The 23,629-nt window shown below is 46.3% G+C and overlaps 1 protein-coding gene across 4 annotated transcripts in view; it reads left to right on the top strand.

Moving 5' to 3' along the window:
• agap3 (ArfGAP with GTPase domain, ankyrin repeat and PH domain 3) overlaps window positions 1-23,629 on the top strand; it is a 1,228,693-nt gene that overhangs the window by 472,188 nt on the left and 732,876 nt on the right. The gene's annotated exons all lie outside the window — the stretch shown is intronic.

Genomic DNA, 23,629 nt, shown 5'->3' with positions numbered 1-23,629 from the left:
CTGTTTTGTGCAAGAGCTCCTTGTAAGTGGAACATTCTGATCAGGAACACACTACTCTGCTTCATGTACTGCTGAATGCTAATCTATTTCTCTTTCTCTTAATTTGTTTTGCAGAATTTGGAGTGGCCACACTGGTGCTTTTGTCATTTATTTAGCACTTTAACAGCCTTGGTACATTTTCAATTTAGGTCTTGAATGTTACTTTGGGAGCCTTCTGTTGATCCCTCTACTGATTGGCTCTGTTTGTGTGTCTGCTGATATTTCCTTTTCAGAATTCATGCTCTCCGTATTTCAAAAGCTTATTATGAATCTTCATTTTTCTAATATCAGGCCTTCAGTTGATTAAAGGGTTTGGAGCTACTGATACAGGTGGGGAAGCTGAGTTCAATCCAATAATCCATTGTGCTTTTCTGCCTTGGAAAGCTGACCTTAAGTGCAGGAATAGAATAGTTTTTGGTATTAAGATTTGCAGCTTGGTGTTGCTGTTCTTGGGCCTGGGAATGTGTGGTGGCTAAATGCTAAATCAAGACCAGAAGAAAGAGAGGAAGTAAAGGTGTAACATAGATTGCCTGGGCCCTTTCTTTGCCTCAGTAAGTTTTTGAAAACAGAGGCAAGAAATAACCTTCCAGCACATCACGCCTGTCCCATCGGGTCAACACAGCAACCGTGTACACCAGGCTCCCCTCCAGCCTCCTGGGAGACACAGCAATCGTGTACACCAGGCTCCCCTCCAGCCTCCTGGGAGACACAGCAACCGTGTACACCAGGCTCCCCTCCAGCCTCCTGGGAGATACAGCAATCGTGTACACCAGGTTCCCCTCCAGCCTCCTGGGAGACACAGCAATCGTGTACACCAGGCTCCCCGCCAGCCTCCTGGGAGACACAGCAATCGTGTCCACCAGGCTCCCCTCCAGCCTCCTGGGAGACACAGCAATCGTGTACACCGGCTCCCCTCCAGCCTCCTGGGAGACACAGCAACCGTGTACACCAGGCTCCCCTCCAGCCACCTGGGAGACACAGCAATCGTGTACACCAGGCTCCCCTCCAGCCTCCTGGGAGATACAGCAATCGTGTACACCAGGCTCCCCTCCAGCCTCCTGGGAGACACACCAATCGTGTACACCAGGCTCCCCTCCAGCCTCCTGGGAGACACAGCAATCGTGTACACCAGGCTCCCCTTCGGCCACTTCGGAGATGCAGCAATCATGTACACAAGGCTCCCCTGTGGTTTCCTGAGAAATACAGCAACTGTGTACACCAGGCTCCCCTCTGGTCTCCTGGGAGATACAGCAACCGTGTACACCAGGCTCCCCTCTGGTCTCCTGGGAGATACAGCAACTGTGTACACCAGGCTCCCCTCCAGTCTCCTCGGAGACACAGCACAGCAAACATTTTGTGTCCCTAGAACGTTTGAGGAAAGGTATATGCAGTGGGCTCTTAGACTTTCAGGGCTGTGACCTCTCTCTCTCTCTTTGGCCTCCTTGTCTCGAGAGACAATGGATAAGTGCCGAGAGGTGGTCAGTGGTTTGTGAAGCAGCGCCTGGAGTGGCTAGAAAGGCCAATTCTAGAGTGACAGACTCTTCCACAGGCGCTGCAGATAAAATTGGTTAACGGGGCTGTTACACACTTGGCTCTCTCCTTGCGCTTCTGTCTTTTTTCCTGCCAACAGCTAAGTCTCTTCGACTCGCCACTCTTTAGCCCCGCCTTTTTGGCTGTCCACCAGCTCTGGCGATCGCTGGCAACTGACTCCCACAACTTGTGGTCAATGTCAGAGGACTTCATGTCGCGTTTGCAGATGTCTTTAAAGCGGAGACATGGACGGCCGGTGGGTCTGATACCAGTGACAAGCTCGCTGTACAATGTGTCCTTGGGGATCCTGCCATCTTCCATGCGGCTCACATGGCCAAGCCATCTCGAGCGCCGCTGGCTCAGTAGGGTGTGCATGCTGGTGATGTTGGCCACCTTGAGGACCTCTGCGTTGAAGATACAGTCAAGCCACCTGATGCCAAGGATTCTCTGGAGGCAGCGAAGATGGCATGAATTGAGACGTTGCTCTTGGCTGACATACGTCGTCCAGGCCTCGCTGCCGTAGAGCAAGGTACTGAGGACACAGGCTTGATACACTCGGACGTTTGTGTTCCGTGTCAGTGCGCCATTTCCCACACTGTCTTGGCCAGTCTGGACATAGCAGCAGACGCCTTTCCCATGCGCTTGTTGATTTCTGCATCGAGAGACAGGTTACTGGTGATATTTGAGCCTAGGTAGGTGAACTCTTGAACCACTTCCAGAGTGTGGTCGCCAATATTATGGATGGAGCATTTCTGATGTCCTGTCTCATGATCGTTTTCTTGAGGCTGATGGTTAGGCCAAATTCGTTGTAGGCAGCCGCAATCCTGTCGATGAGTCTCTGCAGACACTCTTCTGTGTGGGATGTTAATGCAGCATCGTCAACAAAGAGGAGTTCCCTGATGAGGACCTTCCGCACTTTGGTCTTCACTCTAAGACGGGCAAGGTTGAACAACCTGCCATCTGATCTTGTGTGGAGGAAAATTCCTCCTTCTGAAGAGTTGAATGCATGTGAGAGCAGCAGGGAGAAGAAGATCCCAAACAGTGTAGGTACGAGAACACAGCCCTGTTTCACGCCACTCAGGATAGGAAAGGGGTCTGATGAGGCACCGCTATGCTGAATTGTGCCTTTCATATTGTCATGGAATGAGGTGATGATACTTCGTAGCTTTGGTGGACATCCGATCTTTGCTAGTAGTCTGAAGAGACCATGTCTGCTGATGAGGTCAAAGGCTTTGGTGAGATCTATGAAAGCAATGTAGAGGGGCATCTGCTGTTCGTGGCATTTCTCCTGTAGCTGGCGAAGGGAGAACAGCATGTTAATGGTGGATCTCTCTGCTCGAAAGCCACACTGTGCCTCAGGGTAGACACACTCAGCCAGCTTCTGGAGCCTGTTTAAAATGACTCGAGCGAAGACTTTCCCCACTATGCTGAGCAGGGAGATTCCATGGTAGTTGTTGCAGTCACTGCGGTCATCCTCGTTCTTGTAGAGGATGATGATATTGGCACCGCGCTTGTCCTGTGCCCTTAGACTTTTAGGCCTGTGACCTAGTTCTCCTCAATGGCTGAGAGTGAAATCATCACTTGGTATGGAATGAGCCACAGAGAGACTAATAGGATCCTACGTTCGGTGTTTTCACTTGAGGGAGCATTAGAACTGTAGTGATTGGTATCAGGGACTGTAGGTTGAGAGGGTTCACTGATCGCTGTCCATTACGTGCTCCCCCTCCCAACCCCATGTCTGGCTGCGAGCGGGCTGAGCAGTGTTGCCTTCTCTGCTTGAACAGCATGTCCAGATTCACAATTGATGAAGTTGGATGAAGTGCTGCTAATGTAATCCAATATGAGTCAGAGCACTGAGAGAGGAGGAAGATAATAACAGTGTGGGGTCGTGCGAGAAATGGAGATCACGTGGGATGCCTGCCACATTCTCCTGTCTATTTTTGACATGTCGTTGGGGTCAAGACTAGTGTGCGTGGGTTCAAAGTGTGAGGTCAGCCAAATGATGCAAGATAGTGAGAATACAATAACTTGACTAACACACGACATAAGCTGTTTCAAAACGAGAAGGAATGGTTGAAAATCTTCACTGGCCTTATCAACATGTTGTGAGAAACAATTTCTGACCGAAGTCAAACGAGGAATGATCCTCTCCAGAGGAAGGGCAAAGCAGGAATTGAAAAGTGCCGCATGGTAATGTGTGCTCAGCCTTTTGGAAACGCAAATCTGTTTAATGCTCCAACAATTTGTTACCCACAGTGTGACATTGCTTTTAATCTGTGATGTGACACAGCCACAGATAAAGTTGCCTGAGCAGGAAAGGGGTCTGTGCTGCTGTAACTGGCACTGAAACAATAACGCATTCTGAGAGATCCACCTGGATAAAGCCATCTATAAATCTGTCTAAAACCAGCAGTGCTGTCTCTTCTCGGTGTCATCAGATGGTTTGAAGACTGGTTGGCATCCTTCCATCTTTGAAAGATGATGGACACGCAGCAAATAATCCATTTAGGTGGGGCGTCTTCTCTTGGTGCATCTGTGCTGATGGCTGCGAAGGCCAATCCTCGAGAGGCAGGTTCTTCCACAAGTGCTACTTGTGAAGAACAAAGAACAAAGAAAATTACAGCACAGGAACAGGCCCTTCGGCCCTCCAAGCCTGCGCTGATCCAGATCCTCTCTCTAAACATGACGCCTATTTTCTAAGGGTCTGTATCTCTTTACTTCCTGCCCATTCATGTATCTGTCTAGATACATCTTAAAAGACGCTATCGTGCCCGCGTCTACCACCTCCGCTGGCAACGCGTTCCAGGCACCCTCTGCGTAAAGAACTTTCCACGCATATCCACCCTAAACTTTTCCCCTCTCCCTTTGAACTCGTGACCCCTAGTAATTGAATCCCCCACTCTGGGGGAAAAAGCTTCTTGCTATCCACCCTGTCTATACCTCTCATGATTTTGTACACCTCAATCAGGTCCCCCCTCAACCTCCGTCTTTCTAATGAAAATAATCCTAATCTACTCAACCTCTCTTCATAGCTAGCGCCCTCCATACCAGGCAACATCCTGGTGAACCTCCTCTGCACCCTCTCCAAAGCATCTACATCCTTTTGGTAATGTGGCGACCAGAACTGCATGCAGTATTTCAAATGTGGCCAAACCAAAGTCTTATACAACTGTAACATGACCTGCCAACCCTTGTACTCAATACCCCGTCCGATGAAGGAAAGCATGCCGTATGCCTTCTTGACCACTCTATTGACCTGCGTTGCCACCTTCAGGGAACAATGGACCTGAACACCCAAATCTCTCTGTACATCAATTTTCCCCAGGACTTTTCCATTTACTGTATAGTTCACTCTTGAATTGGATCTTCCAAAATGCATCACCTCGCATTTACCCTGATTGAACTCCATCTGCCATTTCTCTGCCCAACTCTCCAGTCTATCTATATTCTGCTGTATTCTCTGACAGTCCCCTTCACTATCTGCTACTCCACCAATCTTAGTGTCGTCTGCAAACTTGCTAATCAGACCACCTATACTTTCCTCCAAATCATTTATGTATATCACAAACAACAGTGGTCCCAGCATGGATCCCTGTGGAACACCACTGGTCACACGTCTCTATTTTGAGAAACTCCCTTCCACTGCTACTCTCTGTCTCCTGTTGCCCAGCCAGTTCTTTATCCATCTAGCTAGTACACCCTGGACCCCATGCGCCTTCACTTTCTCCATCAGCCTACCATGGGGAACCTTATCAAACGCCTTACTGAAGTCCATGTATACGACATCGACAGCCCTTCCCTCATCAATCAACTTTGTCACTTCCTCAAAGAATTCTATTAAGTTGGTAAGACATGACCTTCCCTGCACAAAACCATGTTGCCTATCACTGATAAGCCCATTTTCTTCCAAATGGGGATAGATCCTATCCCTCAGTATCTTCTCCAGCAGCTTCCCTACCACTGACGTCAGGCTCACCGGTCTATAATTACCTGGATTATCCCTGCTACCCTTCTTAAACAAGGGGACAACATTAGCAATTCTCCAGTCCTCCGGGACCTCACCCGTGTTTAAGGATGCTGCAAAGATATCTGTTAAGGCCCCAGCTATTTCCTCTCTCGCTTCCCACAGTAACCTGGGATAGATCCCATCCGGACCTGGGGACTTGTCCACCTTAATGCCTTTTCGAATACCCAACACTTCCTCCCTCCTTATGCCGACTTGACCTCGAGTAATCAAACATCTGTCCCTAACCTCAACATCCGTCATGTCCCTCTCCTTGGTGAATACCGATGCAAAGTACTCGTTTAGAATCTCACCCATTTTCTCTGACTCCGCGCATGGGCGGCACAGTGGCGCAGTGGTTAGCACCGCAGCCTCACAGCTCCAGCGACCCGGGTTCAATTCCGGGTACTGCCTGTGTGGAGTTTGCAAGTTCTCCCTGTGTCTGCGTGGGTTTCCTCCGGGTGCTCCGGTTTCCTCCCACATGCCAAAGACTTGCAGGTTGATAGGTAAATTGGCCATTAGAAATTGCCCCTAGTATAGGTAGATGGCAGGGAAATATATAGGGATAGGTGGGGATGTGATAGGAATGTAGGATTAGTGTAAACGGGTGGTTGATGGTCGGCACAGACTCGGTGGGCCGAAGGGCCTGTTTCAGTGCTGTATCTCTAAACTAAACTAAACAAATAAGGCGTGGGCGGCACAGTGGCGCAGTGGTTAGCACCGCAGCCTCACAGCTCCAGCGACCCGGGTTCAATTCTGGGTACTGACTGTGTGGAGTTTGCAAGTTCTCCCTGTGTCTGCGTGGGTTTCCTCCGGGTGCTCCGGTTTCCTACCACAAGCCGAAAGACTTGCAGGTTGATAGGTAAATTGGCCATTATAAATTGCCCCTAGTGTAGGTAGGTGGTAGGGAAATATCGGGACAGGTGGGGATGTGGTAGGAATATGGGATTAGTGTAGGATTAGTATAAATGGGTGGTTGATGGTCGGGACAGACTCGGTGGGCCGAAGGGCCTGTTTCAGTGCTGTATCTCTAAACTAAACTGTAACTTTCCTCCTTTGTCCTTGAGTGGGCCAATCCTTTCTCTAGTTACCCTCTTGCTCCTTCTATATGAATAAAAGGCTTTGGGATTTTCCTTAACCCTGTTTGCTAAAGATATTTCATGACCCCTTTTAGCCCTCTTAATTCCTCGTTTCAGATTGGTCCTGCATTCCCGATATTCTCTCAAAGCTTCGTCTTTCTTCAGCCTCCTTGACCTTATGTACGCTTCCTTTTTCCTCTTCGCTAGTCTCACAATTTCACCTGTCATCCATGGTTCCCTAATCTTGCCATTTCTATCCCTCATTTTCACAGGAACATGTCTCTCCTGCACGCTAATCAACCTCTCTTGAAAAGCCTCCCACATATCAAATGTGGATTTACCTTCAAAGAGCTGCTCCCAATCTACATTCCCCAGCTCCTGCCAAATTTCGGTATAGTTGGCCTTCCCCCAATTTAGCACTTTTCCTTTCGGACCACTCTCATCTTTGTCCATGAGTATTCTGAAACTTACGGAATTGTGATCACTATTCCCAAAGTAGTCCCATACTGAAACTTCAAATACCTGGCCGTGCTCATTTCCCAACACCAGGTCCAGTATGGCCCCTTCCCGAGTTGGACTATTTACATACTGCTCTAGAAAACCCTCCTGGATGCTCCTCACAAATTCTGCTCCATCTAGACCTCTAACACTAAGTGAATCCCAGTCAATGTTGGGAAAATTAAAATAATCTATCACCACCACCCTGTTGCTCCTACATCTTTCCATAATCTGTTTACATATTTGTACCTCTATCTCACGCTCGCTGTTGGGAGGCCTGTAGTACAGCCCCAACATTGTTACCGCACCCTTCCTATTTCTGAGTTCTGCCCGTATTGCCTCACTGCTCGAGTCCTCCATAGTGCCCTCCTTCAGCACAGCTGTGATATCCTCTTTGACCAGTAATGCAACTCCTCCACCCCTTTTACCTCCCTCTCTATCCCGCCTGAAGCATCGATATCCTGGGATATTTAGTTGCCAATCATGCCCTTCCCTCAACCAAGTCTCCGTAATAGCAATAACATCATACTCCCAGGTACTAATCCAAGCCCTAAGTTCATCTGCCTTACCTACTACACTTCTTGCATTAAAACAAATGCACCTCAGACCACCAGTCCCTTTGCGTTCATCATCTGCTCCCTGTCTACTCTTTCCGTTAGTCACGCCGACTTCATTATCTAGTTCCTTACAGGCTTTAGTCACTACCTCCTTACTGTCCACTGACCTCCTCATTTGGTTCCCATCCCCCTGCCACATTAGTTTAAACCCTCCCCAACAGCGTTAGCAAAAGCACCCCCAAGGACATTGGTTCCAGTCCAGCCCAGGTGTAGACCGTCAAATTTGTAATAGTCCCACCTCCCCAGAACCGGTCCCAATGTCCCAAAAATCTGGACCCCTCCCTCCTGCACCATCTCTCAAGCCACGCATTCATCCTGACTATTCTTTCATTTCTACTCTGACTATCACGTGGCACTGGTAGCAATCCTGAGATTACTACCTCTGAGGTCCTGCTTTTTAACTTGGCTCCTAACTCCCTCAACTCTGCTTGTAGGACCTCATCCCGTTTTTTACCTATATCATTGGTGCCTATGTGCACAACAACAACTGGCTTTTCACCCTCCCCTTTCAGAATGTTCTGCAGCCGATCTGAGACATCCCTGACCCGTGCACCTGGGAGGCAACATACCATTCGGGAGTCTCGTTTTCGACCACAGAACCGCCTATCTACTCCCCTTGCAATCGAATCCCCTATGACTATAGCCCTTCCACTCTTTTTCCCGCCCTTCCAAACAGCAGAGCCAGCCACGGTGCCATGAACCTGGCTACTGCTGCCTTCCCCTGGTGAGCCATCTCCCTCAACAGTATCCAAAACGGTATACCTGTTTTGGAGGGAGATGACCGCAGGGGACTCCTGCGCTGCCTTCCTGCTCTTTCTCTGCCTTTTGGTCACCCATTCCCTTTCTCCCTCAGCAATCCTAATCTGCGGTGTGACCAATTCGCTAAACGTGCTATCCACGACCTCCTCAGCAATGCGGATGCTCCAAAGTGAGTCCATCCGCAGCTCCAGAGCCGTCATGCGGTCTAACAAGAGCTGCAGCTGGACACACTTCCAGCACGTGAAGGAGTCAGGGACATCAGCCGTGTCCCTGAGCTCCCACATTGAGCAAGAGGAGCATAACACGGGTCTGAGATCTCCTGCCATTTTTAATCTTAAGCTTAACTTAGATAAATGAAAAAGGAACGAAAAGTTTTTACCAATCACACGAAAAAAAAAAATAGAAAAAGCTTTATCTTATCTGCACACCACCGAGTCCTTTTTTTTTGGTTAGAGGAGGAGGGCGGGTGGGAGACACTGCAGGTGTAGTGTCTCGGGTTCAGCCGCTGCCCAAATATATAGGACTTACTTACCCAGCAGCCACCTCGCTCTCCCTGTCGCCGCTGCAAAAAGAAACTGCCGAAACAAAAAGGTAAGTTTATATAAATTGTAAACTCACTTACCCAGCTGCCACGTGATGCTGTGAGTTGTTGTTTTTGGCTTTGGTGCATGTTGCCAAGCTGCTGTAGCAACTGATCATCGTGGCAGTGCATGCCCGTCCACAGGATGTGTCGCCATTTCCCTCTTTTGCCAGCTAGTGACTCCCCGGTGCGATATTTGATATTTAGGGCCTTCATGTCACATTTGCAAGCATCCCGAAAGTGGAGCTTTGGATGCCCCACTGGTCACCTGGCCCTAGCTACCTCACCATACGGAAGGTCCTTAGGAATGCAACTATCTTCCATCCTACAGACCTGTCTGATACACAAAGCCATCTCTGTTTGATTAGTGCCAACACACTTGGGAGCTCTGTCTTTGAGAGAACTGCCACATTTGTGATCCTTTCCTGCCAGGAAATACCCTTAATGTGCAGCAGACAGCGAACATGGAAATTATTGAGCTGCTTTTCCTGGTAGCAGTATAACACTGGGGTACAGTACTGGTAGGTACAGGTCTGTCACTGTTTCACACTGGGGTACAGTACTGATGGGGACAGGTCTGTCGCTTTATAACACTGGGGTACAGCACTGTTGGGTACAGGTCTGTCACTATATAAAACTGGGGTACAGTACTGGTGTGGATAGGTCTGTCACTGTATAACACTGGGGTACAGTACTGGTGGGGACAAGTCTGTCACTGTATAACACTGGGGTACAGTGCTGGTGGATACAGCTTATAGTACCACTGTGTGGAATAAACGAGAGAACATTGGATTGTATTTTTTCTTGCTACGAAGACTGCAGGATGCTGCCAGGAAAGTGTATCATGTTTTCTTTCTTACTTGTGTGGGGTTGTGTGGCCATGGGGGTGTGTTACTTTCTGTAGCTGCTCTTCATGCTTTAACCCAGACAAGTTTATGTACTTTCATTGATCTCACCAAAGCCTTTGACCTCGTCAGCAGACGTGGTCTCTTCAGACTACTAGAAAAGATTGGATGCCCATCAAAGCTACTAAGTATCATCACCTCATTCCATGACAATATGAAAGGCACAATTCAACATGGTGGCTCCTCATCAGAGCCCTTTCCTATCCTGAGTGGCGTGAAACAGGGCGGTGTTCTCGCACCCACACTTTTTGGGATTTTCTTCACATGCGTTCAAGCCCTCTCAAGAAGGAATTTTCCTCCACACGAGATCAGGGGGCAGGTTGTTCAACCTTGCCCGTCTAAGAGCGAAGTCCAAAGTACGGAAAGTCCTCATCAGGGAACTCCTCTTTGCTGACGATGCTGCTTTAACATCTCACACTGAAGAGTGCCTGCAGAGTCTCATTGACAGGTTTGCGGCTGCCTGCAATGAATTTGGCCTAACCATCAGCCTCAAGAAAACGAACATCATGGGGCAGGACGTCAGAAATGCTCCATCCATCAATATTGGCGTCCACGCTCTGGAAGTGGTTCAAGAGTTCACCTACCTAGGCTCAACTATCACCAGTAACCTGTCTCTAGATGCAGAAATCAACAAGCGCATGGGAAAGGCTTCTACTGCTACGACCAGACTGGCCAAGAGAGTGGGGGAAAATGGCGCACTGACACGGAACACAAAAGTCCGAGTGTATCAAGCCTGTGTCCTCAGTACCTTGCTCTATGGCAGCGAGGCCTGGACAACGTATGTCAGCCAAGAGCGACGTCTCAATTCATTCCATCTTCGCTGCCTCTGGAGAATACTTGGCATCAGGTGGCAGGACCGTATCTCCAACACAGAAGTCCTCGAGGCGGCCAACATCCCCAGCTTGTACACACTACTGAGTCAGCGGCGCTTGAGATGGCTTGGTCATGTTAGCCGCATGGAAGATGGCAGGATCCCTAAGGACGCCTTGTACAGCGAGCTCGCCACTGGTATCAGACCCACCGGCCGTCCATGTCTCCGCTTTAAAGACGTCTGCAAACGCGACATGAAATCCTGTGACATTGCTCACAAGTCGTGGGAGTCAGTTGCCAGCGTTCGCCAGAGCTGGCGGGCAGCCATAAAGACGGGGCTAAAATGTGGCGAGTCGAAGAGACTTAGCAGTTGGCAGGAAAAAAGACAGAGGCGCAAGGAGAGAGCCAACTGTGCAACAGCCCCGACAAACACATTTCTCTGCAGCACCTGTGGAAGAGTCTGTCACTCTAGAATTGGCCTTTATAGCCACTCCAGGCGCTGCTTCACAAACCACTGACCACCTCCAGGCGCGTATCCATTGTCTCTCGAGATAAGGAGGCCAAAGAAGAAGATCTTAATGCTTTAACCCAGACAAGTATATGTACTCAGATGTGATCACACAGCAGGTAACATGCAATAACAAGTATATTGTTCACCAAACCTTGAGGGCCGCAGGCTCCAATGAGTCAGTTTGTAGAAAGGTAACAGCAGCAATCCTTAACTCATTGATGACGAAGCTTTGACACCTTTCTGATTAAAGCATAATGGAGTGATCATGTGTTTGAAAGTGGACAAGGCACAGCTGGGAACAGGGCTTTCACCATCTTGAAGCTCATTGGTGTACGTGCACGCTGTGACCCATGGCCCACACAGCCTAAGCACACCATTGCTTTTTGTGCTTTTTTCCAACTCTCTGGTTTGTCCTGTTTGTACTTTATATGCCTGGACGTTTGGAAAGGGCTTGTCTTAAATAAATCCAACATCAGAACATCAAGATGTGTTGCTATTGCAAAGGAAAGTGAGAGGGGATTTATACACGCGACTCCAGGGCTGAGCAGTAAGTAATTTGTTTCTGTTTCCTCGGGTGAATGGTGACTCAGCATCAGAGAGTCAAATGAAGACTAATACCAAAGCAAAATACTGTGGATGCTGGAAATCTGAAACACAAACAGAAAATGCTGGAAATACTCAGCAGGTCAGGCAGTGTCTGTGGAGAGAAAAACAGTTAACGTTTCTGGTCAGAAGGTCATCGACCTGAAACGTTAACTCTTTTTCTCTACACACATGCTGCCTGACCTGCTGTGTATTTCCAGCATTTTCTGTTTTTGAGTAAAATGAACAGTTGAGTGCACTCTCAATCATCTGTCCCACTTTCTGGACTTTGAACAGATCAGGTTCCACTTGACAAAACTACCACATTGGCACCCCTCACAGACGGGTGCTGAAATTTGCTGTTGGGGATTGGGGTCTGATGTTATCCCCTTAAATCTGCACTCCTCTGGTATGCTGCTGTGGTATATGGATGAAATTAATGACAAACAACAACAGATCCAAAGCTGGTAATCTGAAACGTAAACAGAAAATGCTGGAAACACTCAGCAGGTCAGTCTGCAACTGTGAAGAGAACTGGACGAAAGGTCTACACTTGAAAAGTTAACACATCTGTTCTCTCCACAGGCACTGACCAACATGAAAAAGTTTGATTGTTTCCTGTGTAAGGTCCGTTTCAAAGTTTGAATGTTTTGCTTTCTTCAAACACCATTTTTAAAATTTGTTCTTCGGATGTGGGCACCATTGGCAAAACAACATTTATAAACATCAGAACAGGGTGAGGCCATTCAGCCCCTCGAGACTGTTCCACCATTATTTCAGGTCATAACTGATCTATATCTTAACTCCATTTACCCGCTTTAGTTCCATAGCCCTTAATACCCTTACCCAACACAAATCTATAAATCTCAGTGTTGAAATTTTCACTTGCCCCCTCAGCCTCAGCAGCTTTTTGGGGGAGAGAGTTCCAGATTTCCACTGCCCTTTGTGTGAAGAAGTGCTTCCTGACATTATAACTGAACGGCCTCGCTCTCAATTTATTGCCCATCTCTAGACGTCCTGAGAAGGTGGTGGGCCTTCTGCTTGAACCAGTGCAATCCCTGCAGATCCTCCAGAGCTGTCGTTGTATAGGTGGGGAGGGGGGGATGGTGCTAAATGTCAGCTTCAGTTTGGATTCAGGTTAATATTAAGTGCCACTATGGCTCTGGTCTTGGGATCAGTCAAACACCTGCAAAGACTGGGCAGCACGATTTATCTGCTGTCATAATGTGCTCAAATTCCTATCCCAGATTTGATTCATTTCTGCCTCTCTACCTGCCTCCATGGGTTATTTCCAGTCCCAGAAAAACAGGTGGAGAAGGGGAGGTGCCATGTCATTCCAGCTGAACTTTTGTGCGGTATTTTGGCATAAACCCTCTGGAACTCTTGAAGCTGCTCACGAATGTGTCACTCACAGGATGCAATCCAGCAGGCTTGTCTCCACTCCAGATTTTTGCATTTACATAGGGCACAGTCACTTGTACAGATCAGAGCAAACAATTCCAAAAGAACCTGAAGCAAACCACACCCATTGTATAATTAGCACTTTACAAAGGGTGTATTGCCTGCTGATAGCAGCTCACCACGTGAGAGCAGTGCCTCAGCCTGATCTGTACACTTGAGAATGAAGGGGTTCGCTGTGTCTTGACACCTCAGAATCTGAAGGTCCCTGGACGTTGCCAGCTACAGTTTCTGACAGATTGATCGTTTATGGTTAGCTGTGCCATCTAAAATTGATGGTGCCAGCTATTGGGCTGGGCTAACAGAGAGACTACCAGTCTTTACTGTATCACAGGGCTGGAACTGATGATATTTATTGAGGCACTGTGCTATAAGATAGTAAAACTGTACTGAGGCACTGTGAGACAGTATTATAGAACATCAGTACTTTAAAATAGTGAATTTGTTGGCTTTTTTAAGTTCTACGCAAACACGACATGAAGTCCTGTGACATTGACCACAAGTGGTGGGAGTCAGTTGCCAGTGATCACCAGAGCTGGCGGACAGCCATAAAATAAAGGTGGGGCTAAAGAGTGGCGAGTCGAAGAGACTTAGCTGTTGGCAGGAAAAAAGACAGAAGTGCAAGGAGAGAGCCAACTGTGTAACAGCCCTGACAACCAATTTTATCTGCAGCGCCTGTGGAAGAGTCTGTCACTCTAGAATTGGCCTTTATAGCCACTCCAGGCGCTGCTTCACAAACCACTGACCACCTCCAGGCGCTTACCCAAGGTCTCTCGAGACAAGGAGGCCAAAGAAGAAGAAAACTGTTTGCCAAAATATAGCCAAGACATGATTTTGACCTTTGAGATCTCTGAATAACGGCGGAATGCCATGACTTCATCTCAACAATCTGTGTTGTTCACATTCTTCTCATCTTTTCCTCTTAGATTGTGCCGATGAATGAAGCCTTGGATGTGGAAAGGGTGTTTCATCTTGTGGGAGAATCTAGAAATAGGGGTCACTGTTTAAAAATAAGGGGCCGCCCATTTAAGACAGAGATGAGAAATTTTTTCTCTCAGGGAGAACCAACTTAATAGAATTCTTTGAGGAAGTGACAAAGTTGATTGATGAGGGAAGGGCTGTAGATGTCATATACATGGACTTCAATAAGGCGTTTGATAAGGTTCCCCATGGTAGGCTGATGGAGAAAGTGAAGGCGCATGGGGTCCAAGGTGTACTAGCGAGATGGATAAAGAACTGGCTGGACAACAGGAGACAGAGAGTAGCAGTGGAAGGGAGTTTCTCAAAATGGAGACGTGTGACCAGTGGTGTTCCACAGGGATCCGTGCTGGGACCACTGTTGTTTGTGATATACATAAATGATTTTGAGGAAAGTATAGGTGGTCTGATTAGCAAGTTTGCAGACGACACTAAGATTGGTGGAGTAGCAGATAGTGAAGGGGACTGTCAGAGAATACAGCAGAATATAGATAGATTGGAGAGTTGGGCAGAGAAATGGCAGATGGAGTTCAATCAGGGCAAATGCGAGGTGATGCATTTTGGAAGATCCAATTCAAGAGTGAACTATACAGTAAATGGAAAAGTCCTGGGGAAAATTGATGTCCAGAGAGATTTGGGTGTTCAGGTCCATTGTTCCCTGAAGGTGGCAACGCAGGTCAATAGAGTGGTCAAGAAGGCATACGGCATGCTTTCCTTCATCGGACGGGGTATTGAGTACAAGAGTTGGCAGGTCATGTTACAGTTGTATAGGACTTTGGTTCGGCCACATTTGGAATACTGCGTGCAGTTCTGGTCGCCACATTACCAAAAGGATGTAGATGCTTTGGAGAGGGTGCAGAGGAGGTTCACCAGGATGTTGTCTGGTATGGAGGGCGCTAGCTATGAAGAGAGGTTGAGTAGATTAGGATTATTTTCATTAGAAAGACGGAGGTTGAGGGGGGACCTGATTGAGGTGTACAAAATCATGAGAGGTATAGACAGGGTGGATAGCAAGAAGCTTTTTCCCAGAGTGGGGGATTCAATTACTAGGGGTCACGAGTTCAAAGTGAGAGGGGAAAAGTTTAGGGGGGATATGCGTGGAAAGTTCTTTACGCAGAGGGTCGTGAGTCTTTGGAATTCTCTTCCTCAAAAGGCGGTGGAAGCAGAGCCTTTGAATATTTTTAAGGCAGATGTAGATAGAGTTGATAAGCAAGGGGGTGAAAGGTTATCGGGGGTAGGCGGGAATGTGGAGTTGGGGTTACAATCAGATCAACCGTGATCTTGATAAATGGTGGAGCAGGTTTGAGGGGCCGAGTGGCCTACTCCTGCTCCTAATTCGTATGTTCGTATGTAAGTCTGGCTGCTGCAAGCAGTGAATCTGAGGTTGTGAGCTCCTGTTTGTGTAGCCTAGCATTTCTGTTCAAAGGTAATCTAAAATTGTGTGAGTAGAGAGAGACAGCACTAGTTGTATTCAGTCAATACCAGGGATGCTCAAGAGTGCCACATAATAGGCTTGCCAGCAAAATTGAAGCTCATGAAATCAAAGGGATAGTGGCAGCATAGATATGAAGTTGGCTGAGTGACAGGAAGCAAAGTAGTGGTGAATGGTTCTTTTTCAGACTGGGGTAAGTGGCCTTTCCCAGAGATCAGTACACGGACCACTAAAAAAAAAAGTTTGGATGATCAGCCATGATCGTATTGAATGGCGGAGCAGGCTCGAAGGGCCGAATGACCTACTCCTGCTCCTATTTTTAATGTTCCTATGTTTGGAGAGATGCTAAAAGCATGGTTGAAGAGAGATTTTGTTGCAGATGCTGTCTGTGTAGGGGGAGAGGAAAGAAGATGGATTAGTATAGGAAGGGAGTTCTACAATGTGAGGCTGGGATGACTGAAAGGTCGAGCACGAGTACACAGGTAACAGGATGAATTTGTTACTGTCTGGTTTTACAAACAACAATTATAAATAAATGGACCAGTCAAACTGTTTAGATGATGTTAATTGAGGGATAAATATTGGCTTGGGCATTTGAAGAACTGAACAGGACTGGGACAAATATCCTTACAGGAAGGTTTGCTAGTGCTGTTGGGGATAGTTTAAACGAGACTGGCAGGGGGATGGGAACCTGAGGGGAGTTTGAGATGGGACAATTTCAGGCCAGGGAATGGAAGGCAGAAAATTATTGTGTTACTTGGAAAGACAGAGGAAACGAAGGATAAAAAGGGTGCAATTCTAGATTTAGTCTTAAGTAATGAAGCTGAGCAAGTGGATGAAGTAACAGTGGGAGACCATTTTGGAGATAGCGATCTTAATACAGTTAGTTTCAGCATAATCATGGAAAAGGACAAAGACAAGACAGGAGTTAAAGTTCTAAATTGGGGGAAGGCAAATTTTACGAAACTGAGAGGCGATCCGGCAAAAGTGGACTGGATACAGCTACTAGAAGGAAAATCAGTGGCAAACCAGTGGGAGGCATTCAAAAGCGAGATTCTCCAGGCACAGTGTAGGCAAATCCCCACAAAGATAAAGGGTGGTACAGCCAAATCCAGAGCCCCCTGGTTATCTAGAGGCTTACAGGGTATGTCGAAGCAGAAAAAGAAAGCTTATGACAGTCACAAAAGACTTAATACTTGAGAAAGCCTGGAGGAGTATAGAAAATGCAGGGGTGAAGTAAAAATGGAAATTAGGAAAGCAAAGACAGGGCATGAAAAAATATTGGCAGGTAAAATCAAGGAAAACCCACAGATGTTTTGTCAGTACATTACGAGCAAGAGGATAACTAAGGAAAGGGTAGGACCTATCAGCGATGTACAAGGGAACTTGCACATGGATGCAGATGATGTGGGCAGGGTTCTTAATGAGTTTTTTGACTCTGTCTTCACAAAGAAAAGGATGATGTAAACATTGTGGTAAAAGAGGAGGAGTGTGAAATATTAGATACGACTAGCATAATGAGAGAGGAAATACTACAGGGTCTGACATCCTTGAAAGTGGATAAATTGCCAGGATCGAATGGATTGCATCTCAGGTTGTTAGAGGAAGCCAGGGAGGAATAGGTGATGCTCTGAGGATCATCTTCAAATCCTCTCTGGATATGGACGAGGTGCCAGAGGATTGGAAGTCTGCAAACATTATACCATTGTTTAAAACGGTTGCAAGGGATAGGCCAAATAATTATAGGCTGGTCAGTTTGACCTCGGTGGGTAAATTATTAGAATCAATTCTGAGGGACAGGATAAGCTGCCACTTAGAAAGACACGGATTAGTCAGGGATAATCAGCATGGATTTGTTAAGGGAAGGTCATGTCTTACGAAGTTAATGGAGTTCTTTGAGGAAGTAACAAGGAGGATTGATGAGGGTAGTGCAGTCGATGTGGTCTATATATATAAGGCATTTAACAAGGTCCTGCATGGCAAATTGGTCAGTAAAATGAAAGCCCATGGGATACAGGGGAATGTGGCAGGAAGGATCCAAAATTGGCTCAATGACAGGAAGCAAAGGGTAGTAGTCAACAGATGTTTTTGTGAATGGAAAGCGGTTTCCAGTGGAGTTCCACAGGGCTCAGTGTTGGGTCTTGCTGTTTGTGCTATATATTAATGATTTGGACTTCAATGTGGGAGGCATGATTGGGAAATTTGCTGATGACACAAGAATTTGTCGTGTAGTTGATAGTGAAGAGGATAGCCGTAGGCTCCAAAATGATATCAATGGTTTGGTTGAGTGGGCGGCAAAGTGGTAAGTGGAATTCAATCCAGAGAAGTGTGAGGTAATGCACTTGGGGAGGGCAAATAAAGCGAGGGAATACACAACAAACGGGAGGATATTGAGAAGGGTAGAAGAAGTAAGAGACCTTGGAGTGCATGTCCACAGGTCCCTGAAGGTGGCAGGACAGGTATATAGAGTGGTGAAGAAGGCATATGGAATGCTTTCCTTTATTGGCCGAGGTATAGTATACAAAAGCAGGGATATAATGCCAGAACTGTCTAAAACGCTGGTTCGGCCACAGTTGGAGTATTGCGTACAGGTCTGGTCGCCACATTACAAGAAGGACATCATTGCTCTGAAGAGAGTGCAGAGGAGATTTAGAAGAATGTTGCCAGGGCTTGAAAGTTGCAACTACGATGTAAGATTGGATAGGCCATGGTTGTTTTGCTTGCAACAGAGGAGGTTGTAGGGTGACTTAATTGAGCTGTACAAAATTATGAGGGGCCTAGATAGGAAAGATGTTTCCCCTAGTGGAGAGGTCAATTACCAGGGGGCACAGATTTAAAGTGATTGATAGAAGGATTAGAAGGGACATGAGGAAAGACTTTTTCATCCAGAGGGTGATGGGTGTCTGGAATTCACTGCCAGGAACGGTGGAGGCAGAAGCCCTCAATTCTTTTAAAAGATACCTGCACCTGAACTGCTGTAACCTACAAGGCTATGAACCAGGTGCTGGAAAGTGGAATTAGATTGGGTAGTTAGTTTTTTCAGCTGGCATGGACACAATGGGCTGAATGGCCTCCTTCTGTGCTGTAATTTTTCTATGATTTTATGAGTCTAACGCATCTGCTGCTTTTAGAAGAGTGTCATGGGACCTTTTACATATACCTGAGAGCAGACAGGGCCTTGGTTTAACGTCATCTGCAAGACGGCATCTCCAACAGTGTCGCACTCCCTCAGTATTGCACTGGGAGTGTCGAGCTAGATTTTATCCTCCTGTCTCTGGAATAGGACTTGAACCCACAACCTTCTCATTTAGAGACAAGAGTGTGACCAATTGAGCCACGGCTAACAAATAATGATAAAAAGCAGAGACCCGCAAAACATTTGTGGTCAAATTAGTATCTCTATTGCAAGAGAACTTCCTTAATTACAGGATTTTTAGTTATTCTTTCAGCTAAGACTTTAACAGAATCAAATCTTCTCAGTCTGGAGAAAGCAACATAAAATTGTCTGTGTTTTCTAACCGGCCTAGGAATATAAATACAAATTTTGTCAAGAGTCTGGCCTTGTGACTTGTTTGTAGTCATGGAATATGAAAGTCTAATTGGAAACTGTTTTCTCCTGAGTTTAAAAGGTAGGTTTACGTCTGATGGGCTCAATATTATTTGGGGAAGAAACACTCTATTTCCTTGAAATCAGCCTGTTATAATTTCAGCATCTATCATCAATGAAAGCGGTTTCCAACTACCAATCTTGTTCCATGACAAAGTCCTTGTTTCGGATTCAAGTTTTGTAGCAACATGATATCTATGCCTTTCTTGAGCCTAAGTTCAGAGGCATTCCCATTGGAGATAGACTGCGTTGAAACTCTGGAGGGTACAGACTATCATCTTCCTCATCTATAGAATCAATGCTGATGTATCCTTTTAATTCACCCGACAGCATTTGTCAAACATTTTCATTCAAATCTAGTGAATCTTCATTTTTAGCACAAAGAATAGCTTTCCAGTAATAAGTTGTATCAAGTACCTGTCCTCGCCATTTTGCCACACTTAACCAATTCCATCATCTCATTCACCCCTGCTATACCTTCCCTCCCATGCTATCCCCATTGCATTTCTTCCAGCCTGCCCATGCCATTCCCATCCCCATCCCTCCCATCAATGCCATTCCAACCCTCATCGAAACAGTCTCTCCAAGCTTGTCTGACAACAGCTCGATTTTAAAATTGACGTCACTATTTTCAAATCCCTCCACGGCCTTGCCCCTCTCTATCACTGTAACCTCCTCCAGCACTACAACCCTCCGAGATCGCTATACTTTTCCAATTTTGGCCTCTTAAGCTTCCCAGATTTTATCATTATACCATTGGGATCCGTGCCTTCAGCTGCCTAGGCCTTTAGCTCTGGAGTTCCTACCTTAAACTTTTCCACCTTGCTACCTCTATCTCATTAAGTCAATCCGTTCCGAAGAAGGGTCACTGACCCGAAACGTTAACTCTGCTTCTCTTTCCACAGATGCTGCCAAACCTGCTGAGTGATTCCAGCATTTCTTGTTTTTGTTGCCTTAAAACCTATCTCTTTGGCCAAGCTTTCACTCACCTGCTGTAATATCTCCTTCTGTGTCTCTTTGTTCAATTTTGTTTGATAAAGCTCCTGTGAACCACCTTGGGTCATTTTTGTATGTTAAAGGCGCTATTTAAATGCAAGTTTTTACTTTTGTGTGTATTTTGCTCTGGGAAACAAAATTTTTCACCTCTGTCAGGTTAACACATTACTCTGAAGTAATTCTACAGCCTTTGCACTCAGCTGGCCAGTCAGTGCCCTCCTTATAAAATTCTTAACTGCATGAGGAATATGAAAAGGTCATTAATCCCCTGTAGCTGGAATGTTGCTGACTCTCATTAAAGACAAAAAAGATTTGCATCTATTCAGCACTCTCTTGTGCCAGGCACCGCCCACCAACAGAAGTACCCCTTATTCTGACCAATCAAACACAGACAAAATAGGCATGTTATTATTATCGTTCTGGAGATGGCTCTGTCCTGCCCACCAGCACCATCTGAGGGCAGCTAGGGATGGGCAGTAAATGTGGCTTATCCACATTACCTACATTATACCACTGACTACATTGCCAAAGTACTTAACTGGCTGTAAAAGTGCTTTGGGAGATCCAGAGGTTGTAAAAGGTGCTGTACAAATCCAAATTTATCTCTTTTATATCTGATGAATAAATATTTAAAAATCCCCGTTTTTTGTGAGTTTTTTTATTCATTTTGTGGGATGTGGGTGTCACTGGCAAGGCCAGCATTTATTACTCATCCCTGATTGTCCTTGAGAAGGTGGTGGTGAGCTGCCTTCTTGCACCGCTGTATTCATTTGGTACACCCACAGTGCTGTTAGGAAGGGAGTTCCAGGATTTTGAGTGTTCTTAAGTGTTGTTGGAGCTGCACTCATCCAGGAAAGTGGAGAGTATTCCATCACACTCTGGACTTGTGCCTTGGAAATGGTGAACAGGCTTTGGGGAGTCAGGAGGTGAGTTACTCGCTGCAGAATACTCAGCTTCTGACCTGCTGTAGCCACTCTCCAGTTTAGTTTCTGGTGAAAAGTAACCCTCAAGATGTTGATGGTGGGGGATTCAGCGATGGTATTGCTTTTGAATGTCAAGGAAGATGGTTAGATTCTCTCTTGTTGGAGATGGTCATTGTCTGACATTTATGTGGCGCGAATGTTATTTGTCACTTATTAACTTAAGCCTAAATGTTGTCTCAAGTCATACTGCGTGTGGGCATGGACTGCTTCATTATTTGAGGAGTTGCAAATGGCATTGAACACTGTGCAATCATCAGCGGACAGCCCCACTTCTGACCTTATAATGGAGGGAAGGTCATGATGAAGCAACTGAAGATGGTTGGGCCTAGGACACTACCCTGAGGAACTCCTGCAAAGGTCCCCCAGGTGTCCTGGGACTGAGATGATTGGTCTCCAACAACCACAACTGTCTTCCTTTGTCTTTGGAAGTGATGTTGCTCTTTGGAATTATGGAAAGGTATCCCTGAGAAAGTGAATGCTTTGAAGCAGCCCAGATACAGAGGGTCTGTTGTGGGAGTCCCCATAGCCTGCTGGATGAATCCACCATTCAGTTGGCACCCAGTCAAATGGATTAGGATGGCATCAGGTTCACGTTTCAGTCCATGGTGCATTAGCTGATCTCGGCTGAGGCTGTTGGTTTTATCCAATTGCCTTCTGTGTTCCTGGGCTGGGGGTACCTACTCTGGGTTCTGCCTTTTTTTCTTTCCCTCTGTTTTCTGCAGATTTTCTCCCCTTGCCTCTCCTTTCTCAGAAGCTGATCTCTTGCCCAATGGCCTGTTCTTCAGAGGTCACCTAATGGTGTAGAGGGGAGTGTCTGTGGATGTTGGTTTACAAAAAGAATTTGGTAAGTTTCTGAACAAGAGATTATTAGCACAAAAAAAAAATGCTAAATTGGAAGTAACCTTATGACGTGGATTAGTTATTGTTTGGGAGGTTGGAGAGAGAGTGTGGGGATAAAGGAAATGTTCTCTGATTGATAGGATGTGGCAAGCTGTGACCCTGGGATCTGTTCTGGGACCTCAGTGTTTCGCCATATTTATTATTGGCTGGAATGAAGGAATAGAGAGCTGTATATCCAAGTTTGTAGATGACACTAAGTTAGGAGGGACAGTGGGAGCAAGAGGTGACAAAGAGATGTCGACAGATTAAATGAGTGGGTAAACTGTGGCAGATGGAATTCAGTGTGGGAAAGTGTGAGGTCATCCACTTTGACTAATACGTTGGTACAAAAAATAACCAAACGACAAATAGAACGTTGGCCTTCATCTCAAGGACTGGAATATAAAAGGTTGGAAGTGACGTTATAGTTGTACGGAGCTTTGGCTGGACCCCATCTGGAGAAATGCATTCAGTTCTGGGCACTGCATCACAGGGAGGATGTATTGGCCTTGGAGAGAGTGCAGTTCAGATTTACAAAAATATATGGGCTTAAAAGGTTAATTATGAAACCAGAATATAAAAACACAGTTTGTGTTCCCTTGATTTTAAAAGGCTGAGAGATGATCTAATTGAGGCATTTGAAATAATAATGGAATTCATTAGGGGAGATACAAAGAATCCATTTCCTCTGATGGGGGTGTCCGGAACAAAGGGCATAGTCTTAAAATTAGAGCTAAGACATTCAGAAGTGAAATCAGGAAGCATTTCTTCATACAAAGGGTAGTGGAAATCTGGAATTCTATCTCCCAGAAAAGCTGTTCATGCTGGGGGTCAGTTTTCAGCTTTCAAGATATACAGATTTTTGTAAGTAAGGCTATTAGAGACACGGAGGTAAGTAAATGGAGTTGAAGTACAAATCATGCATAATCTAATAAAATGTTGGCACAGGCTCAAGGGGCTGAATGGCTTCTGCTGTTCTTTTGTTGCCATGAATGCACTTGCAGGTCAGTGTGTTGGGATTTGCTGGTGGGTTGGAGGGCTGTGAGGTGTGTCTGCATCATGGCGAGGTGCACAAAATGCAGTCGATAAGATGTGATTCAGCACAGGCAGTGTTAGGATGTCTTGGGACTTTCACTGTTAAAGGTGATACATGTTCCAGTTGTTGTTAAATGGAACAATGTGCCACTTGAAATGATTAATCCTCCACTGACAGCTTGTGACAGTGTCGCCCACATCCCATTATAACAGTGACTACACTTTACAAGGAGATCATTGGCTGTGATGTGCTTTGGGATGTCCTGAGGATGTGAAAGGCACTAATATTGAAGTTGTCCTCTTTGTTGTATAGCTGTGGGGAGAACCTTTAACTAAGCTGGCCTGTGG

This window comes from Heterodontus francisci, chromosome 5 (genome assembly GCF_036365525.1).
Source record: "Heterodontus francisci isolate sHetFra1 chromosome 5, sHetFra1.hap1, whole genome shotgun sequence".
Lineage (NCBI taxonomy): Eukaryota > Metazoa > Chordata > Chondrichthyes > Heterodontiformes > Heterodontidae > Heterodontus > Heterodontus francisci.
Note: the sequence above shows the minus strand (reverse complement) of the source record. Positions and strands in the feature narration are given on the sequence as shown.